Source organism: Sebastes fasciatus, chromosome 16, assembly GCF_043250625.1.
Source record: "Sebastes fasciatus isolate fSebFas1 chromosome 16, fSebFas1.pri, whole genome shotgun sequence".
Classification (NCBI taxonomy): Eukaryota; Metazoa; Chordata; class Actinopteri; order Perciformes; family Sebastidae; genus Sebastes; species Sebastes fasciatus.
In genome coordinates, this window is record NC_133810.1 from 17,536,611 (window position 1) to 17,560,934 (window position 24,324).

Sequence of the window (24,324 nt, forward strand, 5' to 3'; positions counted from 1 at the left end):
TGTATTCTCTAGATATCTCTGGCACAACATACCTCTTGTTTTTGGAAACTACAAAAACTAGGGCTGTCAAAATAAAAAAATGTAATCGCAATTAATCGCGCATGTTTTTATCTGTTCAAAATGTAGCTTAAAGGGAGATTTGTCAAGTATTTAATACTCTTATCAACATGGGAGTGGGCAAATATGCTTGCTTTATATAAATGTATGCATTTATTTATTATTGGAAATCAATTAACAACACAAAACAATGACAAATATTGTCCAGAAACCCTCACAGGTACTGCATTGACCATAAAACATATGCTCAAATCATAATATGGCAAACTCAAGCCCAACAGGCAACAACAGCTGTCAGTGTGCTGACTTGACTATGACTTGCCCCAAACTGCATGTGATTATCATAAAGTGGGCATGTCTGTAAAGGGGAGACTCGTGGGTACCCATAGAACCCATTTTCATTCACATATCTTGAGGTCAGAGGTCAAGGAGCCGCTTTGAAAATGGCCATGACAGTTTTTCCTCGCCAAAATTTAGCGCAAGTTTAGAGCATTATTTAACCTCCTTCACAACAAGCTAGTACGACATGGTTGGTACCACTGGATTTTTTAGTTTCATATGAATATACCAGTTTATTCACTCTAGCTTTAAAATGAGCTTGTTACAACCTCTGGAAGGTTGATTGTGTTCATTGTGCGTTGAAGAAGTTAGTGGTGTTAAAACGAATTTGCGTTAACGCGTTTCATTATGTTTATCACTCTCTGTGTGATTTTATAAATGTGCGTACTGCATGTGGATGGGTGTATCTCTGTGCATGCCGGTGTGTTTGTCGCAAAAGCAAACACATTTATATGAAACGGTTGATTTAGTCGAGCAGAAACATCTGGACCTTTTTCATTTGTTTTTATTTCCTTAGCTGCCATTACCTTTGTGTTACACTTTTTTGCAGTCTAGCACATCCCTTTTGTTGTGCTAGAGGGATGAATGAAGAATAACAACAGATAATCAGCCAAATTCTAAGTTGTTGACCAACATATTGTTTGCAATTGTGTGCAGAGAGGCAGTTAGATTCTGACTTTCTAACTGTGAAACCTTGAATGTTACCCCCTAAGTGCCTTAGACTCAGCTCCGCACTTGTAAACCTTTATTCATGGGTGGCGACATGTTCTGTGTGTGATTGTAATTCATCACTTGGAAGTGACTCAGTGACTTGAGCACATCTAATCTAATGAGTACGTGGCCCCTGCGTAACTGACTGCACTGAACCCACCGCGCAAGTGAGCAGAAAAACAATTTGTGGCGATATTTACTTTAGTTCCAACAGTTTTATTGTCTCACCTGCTAAACAAGGAAACTTCAGAAACAATGAACCTGCGACAGTGCTCGCCTCCGGAACGTGCAGCTGTTTATTACCGGTGATAAGTTCTACCTGCAGTTTAGACATTCGCAAATTGTGGTGGATCAAAACAACAGACCGACAAACAAAAAGGAAGAATCGCTTTGCTTACAATGCACACACAGATGCTCACATAAACACACACACACAGTAAAGCATCTGGTGGTTATATTGTATTTGCCTTTTAAGTGACTAACAGCTGTCCCCTGGTTGATTTCTAATTAGAAAGCTATTGATTATGCTCAATACCAAACTTCCACTTTAGGCCTGATGAGCAAACACAACAGATGTTTGAAAACATCAATATGGGAGTCATTATTTAATGCATGCCATATATTCACTTAGTTTTAGTACCCTATTCCAAAACATAAGTACCAACACTTCCCAATATTAATGAGCTGCAGGCGACACCAGCCGTTTCAGTTTTAGGTTTTCTTTAGCAACTAAATAGAAAATATGACATCTAGCCAATGATCGGACTATTTTCAAACGGCCGAATGCTGCACTGTCTACACACAATTTTAATCCTCTGGGAGTGAAACCATCAGCTAATGTTGTAGTCGCTCTCAATTAACAGAAAATTAATTGACAGATATTTTCATAAATGATTAATTATTTAAACCTGCAGTTGGCAGAATATTTTTGGCATCATTGGGCAAAAATCCCATAATAACCTTTCAGCATATTGTGATTCAAGTGTTCTGAGAGATAACTAGACTTCTGCACCTCCTCATGGCTCTGTTTTCAGGCTTTAAAAAAGTTAGTCAGTGACGGGAGACTTTGGCCAATCACGGGTCAATTCAGACAGAGAGGGCTCCTGTTGAGCATTCCTATTGGCTGAGCTGTGGCTGGTGGGCGGTGCTTGGTATTTCCTCAACTAATCTCAACATGGCTGTTTTCAGAAACATCTTGTAGGTTGCTTGGTATTTCCTCGTTTGACCGTTTGATCAGAGTTTGCGAGTGATTGACAGCTGCTCAGAGACGGCAGACTCCAGATCAGCTCTGATTGTTTTTTTTCCTCCGCTCCGTGAAATCTTGCAGATGCCATTAGGAGCACCGGAGGACACCGGGCCACATGATGTTTTTCAGATTACCTGTCTCATGCACTACTGTCAGGATAGAGTGACTGTTTTATAAAAAATATTTTTTCTTTAATCACATTTGTTCCAACCTGCCTACTCCAGCTTTAATTCACACATAACATTCGCTCAATCTAGCTCTTCAAATGTGACGATTTCCTTTGCTTTATACCAGTTTAAATTGAATATCTTAACATTTTTGAACTGTTTTGCAATTTCAAGACATTAGTTACTTAAGAAATTGTAATTGGCATCATTGGCATTATTAGCACTATTTACAGATTAATTAATAGTTTAATAATAATAATAGGATTTGTTAAATTTACAAAAGAACTATTTGCCAATGGAGCTAAATTCCAGTTAACCACAAAAGGGTGTGTGAGTCCAAATGCTCTTTTTCTCCAGCTTTTAACATTTTAAAAGGAAACTTTAGCCTGGGGGTGAAATCTACCTGCTGCACGAGACTACTTTCAATGTTGAATGTTGATTTACAAGTTTTGACGGCTATTAAACATTTCTCAGGTTCAAAGTCAAATGTTTCAGCCAAGGGTGCTTCAGTCACGTCCCTGCCCCTTGGGGTTCGCCCTGCAGAGGGTCCCTAATGAGAAATGTTATTTTACTCGCCTTTGGGCGACGTGTCTGTGTGTCATCTCCTCTTCCCTAAAGAGGAAGCAGGCGAACAAATAGACAGACCGGCACTACGAGCGCACACACTGATAGAAAAGGTTCCAATCTAAAGTTTTGTGTCCACTGGTCCTGATAGCTTCTGTTGCTTTGGAAGTAATGTCCGGCTCCATTTCATTAGTCCGGCCTTGTCGATAGTCAATCGATCCTCTTTCCTGTCAGCTGAGCATGACAGCTGCCAGGTGCATATGCTGCTCTCTGACAGGAACAAATGTGTCACCTTACACCTCGACACTAGTAGGTAATTCTGGTTTAAAAGCCACACACAGCCAAAATGACATTATCTGTTAAGTGGGACTATTTCTCACCAGAGGAAATAGAGTTTAGGTTCACTGCCAAGAGGCTTGTTGATGGCAGTCCTGCAGAGTATTCAGTACAGATAGACTTACTTTGTAGTAGGATTTTCTGTTGTTAACATAAAGATTTGTTTGTTAATTGGCTTCACCTGTAATGAAAACGCCTGCAAAAACCATATTTTCAGAAAAACCCATTTGTTCCTTTTACTTTTTTAATTATACTCACTTAATCATTCATTCCCTTCAATGAATGTGTGTATCCAGGCCTGTGCGTGTGACATCACACACAGCAACCCCTCACTAAACCCTCTTATCCTTCCTCCGAGGGCACAGCTTAGTGTAAACAAAGGGAGAGAGCGCGAAGAAAGGGAGAGGCGGAGTGGATTATCTTCCCTCTCCTCTTGAATCCGGGGGAGATCAGCGAGTCATTTACACAACATAATTCATTTAGAATGTAATATTCCCCAAAAACTAATGGACTTCAACACAGCAGCTGTTGCCAGCGTATGACAACACTCCAGTCAGCGAAAGCAAACCAATCGTAGGCTGGGGTGTCACTGCCGTTTGGTGTCCCAGCATTTAAGCTTTTTCCCCCCACGGTGTCCTGGGAAGAAGGATGTGTGCTTCCTCTTTCTTTCTTCTCACCGGGCTCCAATCCTGAGCTTCACTTAATGTTGCTCTAATGAGAGACGGGAAGGATTTACATACTGTATTCTTTCCTACACACACACACACACACGCACACACACACAAACACACACCAGGCTTACCCCTAAAGAGCCAGGTCCCTCACTGAGTTCAGGCACAGGTATATCCGTTGTTGACTAATTTGCTGCAGAGCCAAGGAACACACACGCATCTTAACCCAACAGAAGATAGCCTTGCCCTCTTTAACAAGAGCATCATAACAAAAATAAATGAATTATCGTCGACATTGTTGCAATGGCCATTTTGCAAAACATACAATTTCATTATCTGTGGCATGTTTTGTGAACAATAATCCTCATTTCTTCTATTTTTTTTTCTTCTTTCATTTCCTCTCCTCTCCCTGCTGCCCTGACTGCCTACCTGACCGCTGTTGTTCCATCAAAAGGTAAGCGCACAATTTCCTGTCCTCTGACAAAAGTCTGTTATCTGACTTGGTTCCACCCCCCTTGAACACATCCGTTTGCCCCCCACTTGATCAAAGCAGTTTTTGCCTGGCAGGTAACTAGACATTAGTGATGCTGCTAATATTACATTCAGTCCTCAGAAGTGAAAATTGGGGCCAATGTTTTTTTTTTGTTTTTTTTTTCCTCACTGAATATCAAAGAAATTGGATTTGTGATGGAGAAGTCCTATTTCTCTTTAAATCCAAACTTTTTTTGGCATCCATTGTGACATTTATATGTAGATATCTTCCCCATCACGCTCTGCCTCATTCTATTCAGTAACTAAATGTCTTTTCCTATAAGATTTTATTGTGCCGAGATCAAGCGATAAGGGTCAATCAATCTTTTGTAGTCCTTCCTCCTTTTTTATACTACATTTACAATGATAAGAATCACCAAAAGAATTCGAACGGGATGTCATAGGTAGCTGGCAGCCTCCTTAGAAATGCTGCACCTATTTTTTAACTAAAAAACAATGTCTCTTTTGTCATTAATCTCTCATTTCCCCTCAACCGGATTGCCATGCAGTCATGACGTCATGCATTCTCCAGAGCCATGCAGCAAATTACTGACTGGTACAATATTGACATTCAACATATACAGAATGTTATTTCAGCAGCAGAATAATGAGCTGCCAAACCTTGGCACTTCCTGTTCACCCTGTTATGGACCGAGCCTTGGACAGACCAAGCTATACAGTATAGTGGGACTTTTTCCCAGAGCAGTTGGTCAGTTGACTTAAACTTTCATGAATTTACCTATTAACAGAGTGTCTCTTTAATCCCTTCCTCTGTACGAGTTCAGATAACAAACAACAGTGGGTCACGAATGCATTTGAAAAGACAAAATCAGGAAATGTAAACTTGGTATATATGAATTTGAGATGAGGGCGATTTAGCTGATTTTCCTTTGATATTGATGTGGTTCAAGTGTAACAAACATGACTTGAATATTTTAATTAAATACCCCAAAATTTGACAATTTTTCTTTTTTTTTTCTAACTTAACAGATAATTAAGACAGCAGTTCTGAATATAAATAAACGAAAATCTGATTGCTCATTATACCTAGCCTGTTTAAGCTATTTAAGCTGTGTGCCAATAGGTTGCACCCACAGGCATGAAAATGAGCAAGGAAACAAGTCGCTGCTGAATGTTTGATAGTGCTGAAAACTAAGCCTGTGAGTGTCAAGCACAAGCAATTAAAACTGTAGACCTTTAAGCAAAAAGTGTCATTCTCCCAGTGTCGTGTGACTAGACTAAGAGGAGAAGCAGAAGCCTCGAGCATCACCGACTCGAGCATCTGTTTAACAGCGGTATCTTAAAAAAGAGGTGTTCTGTGGAGACGGGGCCATAGTTAGTGAGGAGTTAGAGGTTAGTGGGAAGCTTTCAGGGGTCAAGCCACTGATGGTGGCTGCCGTAAATATCTGTAATGGCCAATAATAAACAGAGAACATATAAGGTCCCTGCTATTGTCAGCAGAAAGCTCGATACTACATCATTCTAATGGCATCCCAAATGGACAATGTCTGCCACTGTCTCTAAGCACCCGAGGCAAGAACAGCCACCACCCCTTTATCTCTTTAACTACCCAAGGCCTGGAGAAATACACCTTGTGGTACCTCATAAGATCTTACCATCCACCACGATAAAATTCAGCCCAATGAAAAGGTCTAATATTAGTCCTGTGCTGCCAGTTTAACTGGCTTGCTTTAGTGTTAGATGGGACCAGCGTGTGAAGAGCTAAGCAGTAAATTTCCGTTCTGCTCTCTGGACCCGTTACCCACCTGCACTCATCTTCTAAGCATGGATTCAAAATCATTATATGAACAAGGGACTCTATAGAACTTTACGTTTGTCACGCACACATAGATTTATCAGGATAACCAACAATTGTCATTGAAATGAAATAAACTTGCTGCTACGTTAGCACCACGGTAGCTGTTTGGCTAGTCAGACACACCAACTAGCCATAATATATCTATAACCACATTTATGATCAAATTGACACTTGTTCTATTACACAGACTCGTGACGGTTGTGGAAAGTTAAAGTTACATCTCCTCTCTCGTACAATTCTCGAGCCTCCGGCTGCAACTATATACTTCACTGCAGTACAGAGTACATCAGCGTGATAAGAACTACCTAAAATGACAGAAACCATCTTTGGGAAAATTTTATTTGACGTGTACTTTGACTTTTTAATTTAGCCAATGTCCCTTCCGCTAACATGGAGGGGGCGGGATTTATGACATATACTGCAGCCAGCCACCAGGGGGCGATCTAGATGCTTTGGCTTCACTTTTGGGGAGCTGTCATGTCGTCCATCTTTATATGCAGGGTCCGTTTTTCTTTTTACTTTTAGTACATACTGCAGCTGCCCTTACAAAGTATGTACTGTTGCTTGAGTATGCATACAATTGGGACATACTACTTCATCATAAAATTGCGCCTTGAACTTTGACCCTCTTGCTCATATATCCACTGCGCAGAGGATTGTGAGTCAGAATAGCCAGAAAAGCATGGTGCTGGCTTGCATACTGCAAAATGCGACCGGATGTAGTAGGACATCCTGGTAATTTTGGCATACTGCATTTGACATGCTATGTATTTGGACATACTAAATATTTTTTCTGGCATAGTAAATAGTTTGATAGTATGAGTATTGGAACGCAAAGACACACATAGAGTATGCACTCTTACACACAGGCATGCTCACATGGAATGAGTCACAGAGAGCCATTTGTCCTAATATAGAACATAGGCCCACAGTCAATAATGTTAATATCCACTGTCTTCTTTTATATGTTATGTATTGCACTCCCAAAATCCCAGTGCACACAGTGCCAAATGGTAATGTTCGCTGTACTTGACTTCTCTGTATCCCAGTGCCCCGTGGAGGATAGTGAACATCTAGAGTAGCAGTCAGCTAAAAGAGAATGCCCCACACCCAAGGGAGATGTTTAAGCTTAAAAGGCTTTGTGTAGGGCTATCCTGCTACCACAGCAGAAACCTGTCCCACCACTGCAGGTGAACATGTAAAAATGTGCTCTAGACATTACAGTGTTAAAGCCATGACAGCTATTTGAAAGAATCTGGCGCCGTCTTATTGTTCAAACCATTTTATTTTATGGAATATGAATGAATTTTCTGCATTTTTGTTGCTCAAAGAAAGAGAGAGACACCGTCGGTAGCGTAAATTGATGGCAATCAGGAGCATGAAAAACAATTGTTAGTTGTTGATATTGAACAGATGGTGAAACTGCAGAAGTAGAGTTGACATAGTCTACATGATGTAGAGTAAACAGAAATGGCATCTCATTGGAAAGTGGCTTTAAAAACTCTGATCATTATTGTGTAAAAAAAATAGGTGTGGGCAAACAGATCAGACAAACCAGGTATCCGCTGTGTGCGAGTACAATTTGCACCTCCTCAGCTGCAGCACCGCCACAGCTGTTGGGTTTTCCAAGTCATTCGCACAATCACAAGTATTCAAGCGTATTGTACAGATACAGTTTTGAATATGAAGTGATTGGCATAACCCGAGCAGAATATGCTGCAACGAAACAAGCAGTGTAAAAATAAAAACATTCTTGTTTGCGCGATGCTAATTAACCATTCATATAATACAACAATATGACAAGAGACAGAAAGTTAGTTTGATGTTCCAGGTTTCACTCTATTGACATTTAGAGGATAGCATATTGAATGTATGGTTAGCACACAGTAGACTCTGTTTAATTCAGCATCTAACCATCGGCTGCCAGCGCCGGGTCCCTCATTACCCATCAGCCCATTTGCCAGCTGCCTCATCATTACCCATCTCCCCTGGCGGCCCCTGTCACTCAAAAATGCCTGTGGAAGAAGCTGGAAAGTCAATTAATGTGTGTTGTATGCAAGCATGTCTTTCTGCCTGTCTTTCTCCCCCATGTTTGTGTGAGTGTGTGAGATAGATACAGCAAGAGGGCGGGTATGTGTTGAGTAAATAGTGTCTGGTTGTATTCAGTACTGAACATGACGGATTCATGACCTTTGAATCGTTTTCTAAAGATTCATGACCAATGCAGAGAGCTCGGATATGTGCACAAGGACAACGTATTGAAGCCGATTGCTATGGAATACAATCATAATCCTTGTCATATTATGCGTCTCTTACCTGTGAAACAGCCGTAGCAGTCGTAGAATATAATTAATTCATTAATGACTGCATAAACTGACAGTTTTCCCATTATATACTCTTTACATGACTTTCCAGAGAAAGTTTTTTCTCAAAAGATAACTTGTTTTTTAACTCACCAACATGAAGTACAACCAAAACCAATTCTATATTTCTTTTGCATTGCATGAAATCGTAGCTTATTTTACCAGGAAAACTTTCTGCATAAACTGAGACAGTTTCGAGTGGACGGACATATATTGGTCTTCTTCTATCACTCATTTGTGGAGAGTATTTGAACTTTCTGTTGCCTGGTATTTTTCATTTGGTTGGTGCATAATAAAGTCAACTGCATAAGATAGTCAACATGTCCACTAAAATTGCATGACGATGACCTCTGAGTCCCGAGTGATGAGGAAAGGGCAGGCGATTATTAGAGAGAGACATCACATTCCCTTAGGGCTGTCAAAGTTAATGCGATATTAATGCATATTAATTTTAACTCCACAAATTTCTTGAACACATTAACGCAATCAATATTTCGGAGGTTGTAGTGGGCTCAGTTTTAAAGCTGGAGTGAAGATACTGCTATCATACGAAACTACAAACCCTAAGGAATCCATTGGTACCAAACATGTCATACTAGCTTGTCACAAATGAGGTTAAATAATGCTCCTAACTTAAGGAAAAACTATCATGGCCATTTTCAAAGGTGTTCCTTGACCTCTGACCTCAAGATATGTGAATGAAAATGGGTTCTACGGGTACCCGGAAGTCTCCACTTTACAAACATGCCCACTTTATGATAATCACATGCAGTTTAGGGCAAGTCATAGTCAAGTCAGCACACTGACACACTGACAGCTGTTGTTGCCTGTTGGGCTTGAATTTGCCATGTTATGATTTGAGCATATTTGTTATGCTAAATGCAGTACCTGTGAGGGTTTCTAGACAATATTTGTCTTTGTTTTGTATTGCTAATTAATTTCCAATAATAAATATATACATACATTTTCATAAAGCAAGAACATTTGTCCACTCCTATGTTGATAAGAGTATTAAATACTTGACAAATCTCCCTTTATGGTACATTTTCAACAGATAAAAAAAGTGCGATTAATCACGATTAACTAAAGACAATCATGCAATTAATTGCAATTAAATATTTTAATCGACTGTGACCTATAGTACATCCCCCATTTAGTGCACAAGAGCTGTTACCATCGTACATGGTGCCATTCCTCCGAATCATCGGACTGTGAATGACTGAACCTCTATTTGTGTGAGGATGCTGCCCCTTATGAACTTATGATATGATATGTAGAGCACTTTAATGATGTGGTGAACAGGTCTGTAGTAGGCTAACGTTGTTGGTCATGTCTGTTGTTAGTGTTATTATAGTTGTCTGTTCATTTATCTGATGTTTGCTGTATGACACATTATGAATTTCCAAAAGGACTAATAAATATCTAACTAGACATATTTGTTTGTGGAAAGGTGTTAACTGTGTGTGTCCAGTGACTTCTACACTCCCTATAAGTTGTGCATTGTGTAAATTGGCTAAATTCTAACCAACAATACCGAGTTAGCACAAAGTTTGTGCATTTTGTTTGTAGTCGCTTGGTTTTGTTTGTGCACGAATTCAACAAATGCACTCTAATCCCAGTGCATCAGCATGCATAGTGATGCTTTGCTGCAGTGCTTTTGTCAAATGAGTCGCTGCAGATGAACCAGCCTTTAGTTGGCTGCAGGGAGTCGATGTCCTGAAAGGGAAAGCCTTCTGACTGTCTAGAAGCTGTTTTGGCTTAGCTACTATAGTATAATCCATTAACCTTTAGCTTCCTTATTTAGTGGGATTCTTTCTATAATCACATTGAACTTGTATTTTTATATTAATCTGGACAATTCTACTGGAAATGTATAGACATTTCTGCCATTGCATTTGGAGTAGCTACTGGTCAGGTTTAATAAGTTTGCCTTACCATGGAAAGTTTATTCCTTTTTTTTTTTTTCTTGAATTTTGTCTGGAATATTCAGGGCAGAGGCATGTAAAGCGAATTCCCGAGCAGTACAGTGGATTTAAGCCACAGATATTTCGTAACCAGATGTTTTTGCCAATTGGCTCCATTTAGTAAGTAGCCGGCGTACCAATTTCAAATTCAGTGGGAGGTGTAGCTTGAATTTCTCAGGTCTAATGTGTTGGGCTAAGATGAAGTGCGTGTGGGCAGTCGAGTGTTTACATCATCTGAAAATGTCAAAATGGATGATACTGAAGTAGAAGCAAATGAACAGATGATGAGGAGTGTAGGGGGTGAGAAGAGAGAAAGAGAAAGTTTTCTCAATGCCAGATGGAAGAGCAGTTGGCACCTCTCTCATTACTGTGGGGACGGATTTTCCTCCGTCGCACCCACACACACACAAACAAACATGCACACACACACACACACATGCACACACATGCAGAGATACCTCCTGTCACTCCACGCCACCTGCCCAGCACCTGGTCATCAAAGCAAGACCAAGGAGGGCTCTCATCTTTTCTCTGGAGAGAGAAAGAATTAGAGCAATGGAGGAAGGAGTGGAAGGGCACTCATGCCATATGCTTTTTGGTTGTTGCAGCTCTATGTTGATGCTTGATTCTTCTCTTTGCTAATCATCAGTTTACCTGAATCAGCTTTCTATCATCTCCTGCCATACTGTGTCGCCTTATTTCTTCCTGCTGCTTGTGTGTGTTCGCTCGCGGGCAGACATGTGTAGCTGTGTCACGCCCTCGCCATCAAGGCAAGCAAGGCCTGTCGTGCCTGCGATAAATTAAATGTGACACAGATGGGTGGAGTAGCTTCCCCCTTTGATCCAAGCGGCGCAACAGAAGGACAGAGCCTGACCAACACATGTCAGACAAAACTGTTGGGCACCACCAAAGATGGCTTTATGGTCCCATTGGATGTAGGCCAGGGGGTGAAAACATAGAGGGAGTCAAACATAATTCACAGAAAACGGAACCATGGACAGAAACACAGCTGCAATTGTTGAATTTGAGTCACAGATTCTATGATGGGAACAAAAGTGTGTGATAAAATGTGTGATAGTGATACAATACATCATTGTGCTGAAAGCTACATGCGCACTAAGTTTTGAATAAATCATTTCTGCAAGTGTGAACTTCTGTCTCGTTGCCTGTCAAGCTGGATCCTCTCTCCAGATGTAGCTGGAAGGTGACAGTCTGAGTCAGAGCTGAACAATGTGCTCCAATCAGAATGCACTCAGCCTCATTGTCTGGCAGATATGTCACTCAAACAAGAGCAGACAGCAGCGTTACGTTGCTAAGCGTTCAGAATTATCTGATGTACAACAACATAGTGAACATGATTATTGATGCTTGAACTGAGTGGCAGTTGCTTTCTCATCTTTTTTTTTTTTTGCTTTTGAGAAGACATTTTGTAAGTGTCAAATTTGCTGGAACAGCCTACGTACGTACAGTATATGAATTAATTTATTTTGTCTCTCAGTATTAGCTGAGTATTTTCTGGGGTCACAAGTGGGTAGTGTGAGCCTGACCAGATATGGATCGAAGAAATAGCAGTGATGTAGAGCTGACACAAACACAAAGACATTTATATTTAAAAACGGTGTTTTTTTTCTAATAGGGTGAAGGAAGCGTTTATGCTATGAAGGAGAGCAGTGTCAATCATCTCTTGACCAGCCAATTTGAGATTATGGCTGTCTCAAGCATAAGCCTATTGAGCTTTGCCACAATGAGCAAAACACTTTTGTAGGCTATTAGCTAAATGAGAATGAGAATGTGTGCATAAATGTATATAATGAGGCAACTAACGATTATTTTCTATGCCGATAAATCTGTCATTTATTTTCTCGATTAACCGAGTAGTTGTTTGGTCTATAAAATGGTGAAAAGTGTCGATCAGTGTTTCCCAAAGCCCGAGATGACGCCCTCAAATGTCTTGTTTTGTCCACAACTGAAATATATTCAGTTTACTGTCATAGAGGAGTAAAGAAAACTGAAAATATTCACATGTAAGAAGCTGGAATCAGAGAATTTTGACTTTTTTTCTTTAAAAATTACTCAAACCTATTAGTCGATTATCGTAATAGTTGGCGATTATTTTAATAGTTGACAACCAATCAATTAATCTTTAATTGAGGCGTATAGGCCTATAATAATTCCACAGTTGTATAGTCTATCAATCTTTCTAGGGATGCACCGATACCAATACCGGATCAGATATCGGGCCGATACTGACTCAAAAAGCTGGATCGGGTATCAGTGACAATGGGGCCGATCTTTTCAGTTCTTTGTTTTATATACCCATATACATTATATACTGGGATTTTAATTCCTATTTAGATTTTGACCAATTTGTTGCTTCATTACCAGGGTTTAAACTTGAATTGTAATTCCTCTTAATTGTTCTACCATCTATGCATTTTATTTGTTACATTTGGTTTTACAAAGTTAAGAAAGCAATGTTTAAGTCAAACCTGATGTTGCCTCACACATGATGAATGATGTCACCACACAGTGAGGCACACAGCTTATTAATTAAACACTGGTATCGGATCGGTACTCTGTGTCTGCCAACACCCAAAGCCCAGGTATCGTTATCGGTATCGGGACTGAAAAAGTCAGATCAGTGCATCCCTACATCTTACTCTATTTGATTCCTCTTTTCATCTTTCTTATTTGGGAAACCAGTCACCTTGGATCACAAGGCTTTGTAAAACATGACTCAAGTTGACTATATTGAACTCATTTTGAGTGATACAGTAAGCCCCTGATCCCTGTTGTGTTCGTTTTCATTTTTGCTTTGACTGAAAGTAAAAAAAGCAGCTTATTATTTATGCCTCAGCTGTAAGATAGATGTGCTGTTGTATGTTGAATGGAATTATGGTGCAACACAATGAACACCTTAATATGCAGGTGACAAAGGTACTTTGAGTGCTATTGAAATGACTTAATGATATTGTGTCCAGCTTCTGTATTCACAGGTGCACCACACCAGTGGGTGGTTATGGGAGAGCGACCTTAAGGGCGTCCTAAGCGAAAGGTCTTTGGGCAGGTGGGGTGATATTTCACTTTTTGTCAAAGGGCCCGGAATGGATTACACCTGCTGTTATGTTAATAATAGGAATTAATTCTCATTTAAATTCATATTGATAATTGGGCCCATGTTGTGAATTAATTCTCACTTGCATTCATTAACAAACTGATATTACGCAAACTTCCAGACAGACAGGAGACAGGTCGTCTATGAATTAGGCTAAATCAGTCTATTGATATTAAAATGGCTGGTTTGATTGTAAGGTGACACATGGATCTAAAAATGAATGTGCCCTAATGGCATACTCAGGGCTATTTGTAATGCTCGAGACTTGAAATATAATAGTTACTATGAGATATAATACCGCGGTTGCTTTTAAATTGGGTGGAGGGTGAAGGAAAATCATTTTGCTACCACCCTAATGTCTTTGGATATAATAGTCTATTAGGCTCATGCTTTATAGCATGGGTACTGCAGTACTTACACCAAACTGTCTCCAACCAGCCTAGGTTATTCAGGCTTGGAAACCTAATGAGAACAATGACCTTGTGTTCCATTTGGACGGGTGGATAGTCTATCTCTGCACACCCACCCCCAGCCACCAGCCCTACCCTCTACAGACATCCATCTTTAAGAATTTCCTCCTTTCCTCATTCATTTTCTTCTCCTTTTTTTATTCCCACCGTCATGTTTAGTCATCCTTTCAACTCTCTTTCTATCTCCCTTTGTCTCTCTCTCTCTCTCTCCTCCTCTCTGTATTGCATTGGGCTCTGCACAGGCATCCTAAATACAATTACAGTCCACAGCTGAATGGAGAGGAAGGGTCCTCTGGGATCCCTAGAAACAGGAAATGGTCAGGAGGGTTGGACTGAGGAGGGAACAGCAAATCCCTAATTCAATTGGCTGAACCTTGGCAACAAGCCCCTGGCGACTCTTACTGTGGAATCAGTGGAATCAAACAATGCGGCTCAAACCGCAAGAGGGATTTTCATCCACACCAGCAAACACGCACTCACAAATTGACACAAATGCATCTCATTTTACCTTTCCCTAGCAATAGGTTTCTCCCTATTTCCTCCCTTCGTATTCCCATACCTCCTCCTTTATAGGTTGAACAATACTTAATATTGGCCACCAAGTAATAATGATTTTAATTGAAGATTCCCCTCATGTTGTTTTATGCTGTTAAGATAACTGGGAAGGCGATCAATAGCTGTTTTATATGTCCGCAATGATGACCTCCAACCCAGGGTTTATGGGTTAGAATTGATTACTGAGGAGCTGCATGGCACTTCTGTACACACTCACAAATATACAGACAGGAGTGTGTGTGGACTGAGAATAAGAAAATCAATTCTGTAACGGCACTAAATCTTTTAATCCACACTGTGGGTGTCCATTTGCAACCCAGAGAAAAGGCCAGTCAGCATGCATGCACAGAAGCATTAATAACTAATGTCTTGTGGCGTGGACGTAGAAGTGACTTTAAGAAAATCTCAGTTGTGTCACATTATAAATAATTGGTGTTCTTCTTTGGAAAGTACAGTTTCTCCCTCTAAATGCTCCCTCAGCTGATAACTTTGAGAGCACTGTAGCCCAAGGCCGTAATTATAATATATATTAAGAAATATTCAAATATGCTCAAAATGCCCCAATATATATTGATGAAAATATAGATGAATAAAAAAATTGCTCCGCTACGACAAGCAATCCACACGCCGCCGTCCAAAATAATCATGGGCTAATGTAATAATAATCATGAATAAACTTAACAAATTGCCATTATTATTCTTACCAGTTCTAGTATTATGCTGTACTGGTGCTGTTGGCTGCTGTGGGTGTAGGTACAATCAATGTCAAATACTGTACTTTCTCTCTACTGCATTACTTTCAAATTGTAGTAAAAAGTGGAAAACTAGAACATAATATGAGTAGCCTATGGCGTAGGCTATATCACTGTCAATTGTGTTTTTGTAAAGTGTTATGAAAATGATAAATCTATGAATGGTTATCGTCTCAAAATGTTATGCTAAATTCCTGTCAGAATGTTAGCTAGCTAGCATACATTTCACAATACCAGAAATTTAGTCGTTGATTGCAATACCAGTGAAATTCCAAGATTCTCGATATAATTTTGATAACACAGTAAAAAACAAAAGTAAAACAATAAATCCTATGTAGCCTACTTCAACATACACTCCTTTATTACTGTTGGCATACTGTTTTTTGTTAGGAAATTAAACAGGTCATAATTCCCTCCCTATTATCTATTTAATATTGCTGTGAAAACATCTCATTCAAACAAGTGGATTCATTCAAGTTTCTCACAAAAAACTCAATTTTACAAGATTACATTTGAACACATCATGATAACGTCAAAGAATTTACCTTCACCTAATACTCATTTTTACTGAATATAGCCTGAACACATTACAATGTATGGCACCTCCCGTGTTGAAATCGGCAGAACGAGAGCTAGTTAACATTGTTAGTAGCCGTTAAGCAGCAGAGTCCTGAACAGAGCTAACAGCTAACGTTAACTAGCTCCCGTCCTTCCCATTTCAAAAAAGATTTGTTGTTCACAATGTAGCATTTTCAGGGGGAAAAATAAGGTCGATGGTGAGTTTACTTCATCCCAAACATATTTTCTATCGATGACGGGACGACCTTATTCTCGAGAGTACCGTCGTGTTTTCAGAATTTTTGCATTGATTTGGTACTCGTTTACAACGCTTTGTGGGTGTAACTGTTGTGTTACAGTACAGTTTAGTGTCATCATCGTTCATATCCATAAATCCGATGTCTTTATGATTAAATTGTTAACTAGAGCACAACAAATTTTTACAAGAGCAAAAACTTGCACCAGATTGACGCATTTAACTTTAAAATGTACAAAATATTCTAGAGGGTCTGAGATCCACCCAACACTGCCTCTAAATATGGCTTCTCATGTGTATTTCAGAATACAATCAAGACAAAGACAGACAGAGAGAGAGAGTAGACAGGCAGGTGGAGATGAAGGTACAGGAGAGAGGAGTTCATCCCATATTTTAGAATAGCAAGAAATTCGTTTTCAAATTTAAATTTTTTTCAGATTTGGTTCCCCCCAAATGATGACTCCATGGCTACGGCCTTGCTGTAACCTAAAAGGGTTTTGAAATAAGAACTGCACATGCCACTATCTCTAGCCGCGATTACAAATGCCATCATGATGCAATCATAACCCTAACCTTTCATTAATGTCATGTGGCTGTAGCCAGTGACCTGAAGATAATACACTGAAGTCATCAGTCAGCTTTTTACAAATGACCGTAAGGATTTGTAACTCTGTTTCACACATAAATTGCTCAAATTTGCTTTTTTGTTCACCTATTTGCAAAAATGTTTTTCTTTACTTAGTATATTTCCAAGGTATTCAGTCATTCAGTAATGACTGAATGCTTTAGAAATATACACACAATGTGGACCTGTTTTGTCTGGACTGACGGGAGATTCACGATATAGCAGCTGCACGGGAAGCTGTCCTCCAATCTTATAAAATGCATAAAAATAACCTGAAATATCAGTTTATTTATTGCATCATATTGTGTTCTTTTCTCCCCCCCTCCTTCGGCTCTGCATCTTTTGCCTCTTCCTCCTCTCACTTCCTCCCACTCTCCTACAGTAAGCCTCCATTCTAAGATGTGGTCGCCTCTGTTGCTCTAATGCTTGTGTGAATAGCAGTATTAGGCCCCATACCCCTGATAATTGGAACAAAGCGGGGGATCGATGCAGAGGGCACACACATACACACACATGCGCAACAATATAAACAATCACATTTCCACACAAACACACACCGGTGCAATTCGCATACACACAGTGGGCCTGAGCGCTGGAATCAATACAACTCAGAGGCAGGATTTTCCTCTGCATTTACAATGCACGCTCCAGACAATCCTGCACTGAACATTTTGTGCAATGGGTACAAAAACAACAGAAATGTTTGAGGTTGTTTGTTGCTGGTTGTTTCTTTTGTATGGTCTCATGAGGCCTCCTTTATCTCTGGCCAGTAACTTGCAGCTAACCAGTGCAGCTAACCACCAGTCAGAAAAAACACAAGCTGAACACTGAAAGCTCTTTGTTTCTGTGTATTTTCTTGACTCAGATGTATTGAATGTTTCAAAATGTGACCAACAAATCCTCACCATCCGGCTGGCAAAGCTTAGTGCTTACCTGATATGTTAACACTAGGGCTGTCAGAGTTAACGCGATAATAACGTGTTAACGCAAATTCGTTTTAACGCCACTAATTTCTTTAATGCGTTAACACAACTTAAGATGTTTTGGTTGTAGCGGGCTCAGTTTTTAAAGCTAGAGTGAAGATACTTGTATCATATGAAACTAGAAAAACCTAAGTAATCCATTGGTACTGTGTCATACTAGTTGCGAAGGAGGCTAAATAACGCTCTAAGCTAAATTTTGGTGAGGAAAAACTTGCATGGCCATTTTCAAAGGGGTCCCTTGACCTCTGACCTCAAGAAACGTGAATGAAAATGGGTTCTCTGGGTACCCACGAGTCTCCCCTTTACAGACATGCCCACTTTATGATAATCACATGCCGTTTGGGGCAAGTCATAGTCAAGTCAGCACACTGACACACTGACAGCTGTTGCTGCCTGTTGGGCTGCAGTTTGCCATGTTATGATTTGAGCATATTTTGTTTATGCTAAATGCAGTACTTGGGAGGGTTTCTGGACAATATTTTTATTTTTTTTGTGTTGTCAATTGATTTCCAATAATAAATATATACATACATTTGCATAAAGCAAGCATATTTGCCCACTCCCACGTTGACAAGAGTATTTAATACTTGACAAATCTCCCTTTACGGTACATTTTGTACGGATAAATAATGTGTGATTAATTTGCGATTAATCTCAATTAACTATGGATTCAATATTTTATTCGATTGACAGCCCTCCTTAACACATATCTACTTCTCATGTGCCACAGCAAGGCATGTGTGTACCAGAATCTGGCATTAAAACACCAAACAATGTCAGTTGTCAGTGACAGACAGAAATGGGCTGAGGGATCATGAGTCTGTCTCTCCTTGTATAAATGCCTGTCCACATTCATGTGCATGTGTGTGCATTTGGCATGCATGGATGCACATGCACGTGTGTATTCCACAAAATAAATGTCTTGTCTTTTACGGAGTTTCTCCTGGGGAAGGAAAGAGCAGCCAAGTGAGACTAACAGGCGGGTCTAAGTGGAAGTGTGCTGATGTAGGACGTACTACATCCTATTAAAGAAGGAAAGACATTTCATCATGGCCTCCAGTTGTCCTTCTTTCAGGACAACAGCACTATAAAAGTCTGGCAGCCAGTCAGTGTTTGTCTCTCCACAGGTAGCCTATTTGTCTGTAGAGAACCACGATGACTTTTGTTCTCCCTGAAATGTGTGAAAGCCATATTAAACAACACGGATTATGTATACTTTCAATGAATCCAAACAAAACGGTTAATGTCAGTTGAATATAACCTTCAAAAAGACCTCCATTTAAGTGAGTAAAACCAAAAAGATCCATGCTCAGCTACTCGATGTTTCAATTGGTTGTCAATCTGTTAAAATGGACCTTTCCCACAGGGTGCAGGCTAAGTGAAGAAGAGTGAGAAAGAAGAAAGGCAAACGAAAGACATTGACTGTGTGTAATTGATTTCTCTGAAGTTGACTTTTTTCAAGTTGATACTCTTAGAGAGGAAATATTATCCCAGCAGTTAACCGTTAAATCAAATTGTCAGCTGCTGGCAAAATGTATCTGGATTCAATAACATATTGTTACCGGTATTGACGTACTTCTTAAATTACTTAAATTTAATTTTCATTTGCTTTAGATTTAAAAGATAAAACCAGAGCAGAGGCCAGCAGTGAACTGGGGGTTTCATGTTTTAAACTTCGGTATCAACAGCCTTAACCGTCTTAAATTGTAATTTCAGTGTCAACTAATGCAAACATCACTGAATGATACTTGAATCTCCTTTAAATGTCCCTCACATCAAATTAAATTAAATCTTAATTTGACACTAGTGTCGAAAACAAAGAAATTAAAAAATTCCACAATGCCGAAAAAAATAAAAAGTTTCCTTCATGCTAACAGATGTAACTAACTATATATGTCCATTTAAGTTATTGTTAAGCCATTTAACTAAATCAATCTAAATTTGCAAACAATTCAATATTTGAAATATTTTGTCATATTGCAAAGGTACTTGTAATTGCATAGTTATTTATTGTCTTTTACAATAAAACTGTGCATCATTATGCATCGAAAGCATGCTGAATATTCTCAGTTTGTCTTCTGCTTTTCGTGTTTTCCGCCGTGAGAGAAATGTCAAAAACTTTTATCATGTTTCTATTTCACAGCTCATTTAGCCAGAGACTGACCATGTGCGCAATTTGCTCTGCCCTTTGTTTCCTCGGTATTATAAAGCCATTTGGCTATTTCCGAGACATTTTAGAGAAGTGCAGGGAAATGTCAACAAAAATCAAACATTTAACCACATTAAACACATGATTTCCTGCCTATTTTCCTGACTTCAAAACATCCGTTTAGGTTCGCAGGGAAACAGCCCAAGTGCACTTATCTCAGGTCAGAAGATGTTCTATGCTCACCTGAGTTTCATTCAACAGCAGCAAACACGGCAGATATTAAAGGGCCTTTAATCCGAACAGTTCGGAATCTTCATAACATAGGTTTTAGCAGCTGCTGATTTAAATATTAATAATCATGTCTGCTTCTGATTTTTGCTAAAAACAAAAGTCTGCCCTCCCACATTATCACACAAAGCCTGGAATATTGTGATTGTGTTAACAGCATTTATGTATATGCATGCGTGAGGAAAAAACCAAAGAGAAAATATGTGAGTTTAGTAGTTCACAGTATTTGTCTGTTTGTGTCAGGTCTTCATCACTGATAATTGAAACAGACTTCCATTATTTATAGCTGAAATTAGAATTTTCCTCCCTTTCGCGCACAATTACTCTTTATTTTATTTGACACCACAGGCGTCACAAGGTATCAGAACGTATCTGCACGATCATCACATCGGCACAAAGGCCTTGTTCATCTTATCACACACTCACACACAGCGTCGCATATTAACACATGTGATTTAAGTAATTATCAGCCTGATTAAAGCCTTGTCATATTAGCATGTGTCCTATCAAATCCAACACTATTCTGTGTGTGTCTTCTTGAACTGATAGTTTATGGGAGTGAAAAGAAGGAGTGATTTTAAGACATACTATGTATGAACTAATGAAACAAATATACATTAATCTTTTTTCTTCTCCTTAATATCTCGATTAAGCTAATCCGACTGCTTTTTATTGTTTTAAGTCCATAAAACTGGGAGGGAGAGGCTGATTTCTTGCCTTCAGCAGGAAGAGCGTTATTATCTGATAATATTAGGATATACAGAAAGACCTAAAAGTTCTAGAAAGTTGGGAGAAAAGCCTGCAAGGAGTAATCGTTGTTATTGACCTGAAATGATGGGAACTAAAAATAGTGAGCTAAAATAAGAACAAAGTGGAGGGAAAATGAAAAACTGGAGCAAGATTGTGTTTGTGTACTTGGGCAGTGTAGCGGGAGAGTCACAAAGTGCCAATCAGTGTTGAAGGGTAAAGACGATGAGATGTCCGTAAATTTTAGTTCTAATGGATGATACAGAAGATGATAGATATATATTCTGTATTTAGTCTTTCTTCTGAGAAAATAACTGTAAATTCCCCAGTAAAATCTTGATATTCATTTTAATTGTTATATACTGTACAGTACACTGCAATTGTTTATTTCATATTAGAACCTAATGGCTGAAATGGGCATTTTTAAGTCAACTTCTCCATTTCCGAGCTATAATATGAATAAAATTACATCAAGATTAAACTTTAGAAAAGTATCCTCATCAAGAGAGACTTACAGCAACTATAGGGCTAAATAAGCTCTTCTTAAAACATCAAATAAATGTGTTGAATGTGTACAAGAATCACGGAAGAGACATAACAATTAAATAAAAAAAGACCCAAAAAGTAAGATATGAATACATGAAGAAACTTTGCAGGTTGAAGTAAATCAAAGGATATGAGGAACCGGAGAAATAATATATTGCAGTACATGATTCAAGTGGGGGCAGGATAACATATTTTCTGGAGACTTTCATTTTATTTTACGATGAACGACAGGAATTGCCTTGGAGGCACTGTTGGAGCTGAAGAAATTACTTCAAGAGCCTAGAGTGAAGGTGGCCGCACTATTAGGTGGGAGACAAATAACAAGACCTGGGCAGTCAGTGTCCCTATGTGTGTCAGTGGAAGTTGTGGAGAGCACACCAAAAGTTGCTTGTGGAGTCTACAGGATTTGTGGTGGAGTTTGGTTTGGAGTCTCTGTGATGTCAACAGTGACTGGATTGTATTTGGCAGTGAAAAGGTGAAGCGCAGCCTTGTTAAAGTTGAGCTTGAGGTGGAGGCGAGATGTGTCAGATAGATGTCAGCTAGACAAGCCAAAGCCTCAGCCTGAGTGTCAGAAAAAGGAGAATTTAATGTTGTTGGAATAGCAGTGGGAGATGTTTTTGAGGAGAAATGATGCAGCCAATGAATTTCATGTGGAGGCAAAATAGGATGGGGCCCGGGACAGAGGCCTAAGGAACGTCACATGGAATACAGTCAGGAAAAGCTCATGTTCATCAATAATAGGGACATTCGCCGATGGCAGTGGCCAATGTTTGTCTGTTGTGTTGAATCAGTTTTGCGCCAGCTAAATGTTGTGTTGGTTATTTGCGGTTGGTTCCTGACTAGAGTAACCAGCCGCTGATTCGGAGAAGAAGCTATTGGCTGGACACAACTCTGGCACGGCAGCGGGTGCCATGCAATTGGTGCCATGCAGCGGTTGTCATGCAGCGTGCGCACGAGGGGTTTGTTTACAAATAAAAGTGAAAGAAAAAGTTGATCGTGTTGGAGTAATACACTGTCTCGGTGGCAAGAACATTGTTATGTTCAACGAAAAATGAAGCAGTAAAAGAATGGCTTACAAGATTTCTTATAAACAATCGCTGCAGTCTGGATGGGAACGAACCTCGGGTGTGCGTAATGTGTTACCAGAAGCCTGTCAGTCCAACGAGGATGACCCAGCAGCCAGTACATTACAGTGGGAAGATCTTCCATGATGTGCAGCCCGTGCAGGAGTCCATTATCCATATTGGGATCCAGTACCGGGTGAGCATTGTGCAGCAGGACGTCGAGCCACCGATTTGTAGTCCTGCAGCTCCGCCATCGGTCCGTCCAGCCCGGACAGCTGAGTAAGTGCTCCCCGTCCACTAGTTAATCGTCACGGATGGCGTCGTTCTCTCAGACAGATAAAAAAAATACAAATGAAAAATGCTAAAATAGGTCCCAAAATATAAATAGGAGGCCATTAAAATATGGGCGGCCCGTCCCCGGTAAAGTCTATGTGTGGGGAAACACTGCTTATGTTTCTAATCGCTTTTACATATACACTTAATTCATGTTTCACAAAACTTATATTTTTGTAGGGCTGTGTAAATACTGAAACATTCTTCTCTTTGAGTAGCGTTTTCATGTGAAAGAAGGTTATAGTAAAGGTTGTTTCATAAATTTGTATGATTGAATTTATGCTCATTCAAAGACAGTGTAATGAAATGCTGAATGACTATAAAACAGCTCAATTATTTTTTTTATAATGAAGATCTTTGTTTCCCTTGCACAAAAGAGAAATAAATAACAGCAAAAACAAAATAAACTAAAACATCAGCTATCGGCCAAATTATTATTTTAAACATTGGCGTCAGTATCAGCCCAGAATGTTTACGATCTGTGCATCCCTAGACAATACTTCACAATTGTTGGGATATTCAGGTAGTCTGTCCTCCCACGGTAGTCTGTGATCTCCAGGCCATTGAAGGCCAGTGGTGGATGACAGTTTCAAAGGCAGGAGACCAGTATAGCAGGATGGGCGGCTCCTGTTAAGAGAAATGCTGTAGTGGCGGCAATGAGTCTAGCCTGAAGCCTGAGGGATTGCATTTAAAGTTACAGGAAAGTTGGTTCAGACTAATGTTTCCTCCATATCTATATATGTCTTAAAGGTGTCGTGTGTAGGATCTGGCAGCATTCAGTGGTGAGGTTGCAGATTGCAACCAATGTTCTCATGTGCCAAGCGTGTAGGAGAACTACAGTGGCCAATGCAAAAACATGGAACGCGTATGATCCTATCTAGAGTAGCAAAGGTAACAAAAACACAACAATTCTTATTTTCAGGTCATTATACACTATAGAAAACATACTTATTAATATTGTATTCTATTTCTGCCAATAGTTCCCCTTATATGCTACACACTGTTCCCTAAGCTTTTGAGTCACCTTTACCTTTAACACCCAACTGTGAGAGATATCTAAAAGCTTGATTGAGTCACTTTCGCTGGTTTTGGAAGGATGAGACACCAAACTCTAT

At 39.6% G+C, this 24,324-nt stretch overlaps 1 protein-coding gene and 1 long non-coding RNA gene across 5 annotated transcripts in view; both read left to right on the top strand.

The window, feature by feature from the left end:
* The window catches only part of cadm2a (cell adhesion molecule 2a), a 254,049-nt gene that overhangs the window by 127,391 nt on the left and 102,334 nt on the right, over window positions 1-24,324 (top strand). The gene's annotated exons all lie outside the window — the stretch shown is intronic.
* Window positions 16,855-20,151, top strand: LOC141752548 (uncharacterized). The gene is made up of 2 exons (XR_012590268.1): window positions 16,855-19,365; window positions 19,449-20,151. It is a non-coding gene; the product is annotated as an uncharacterized LOC141752548 (long non-coding RNA).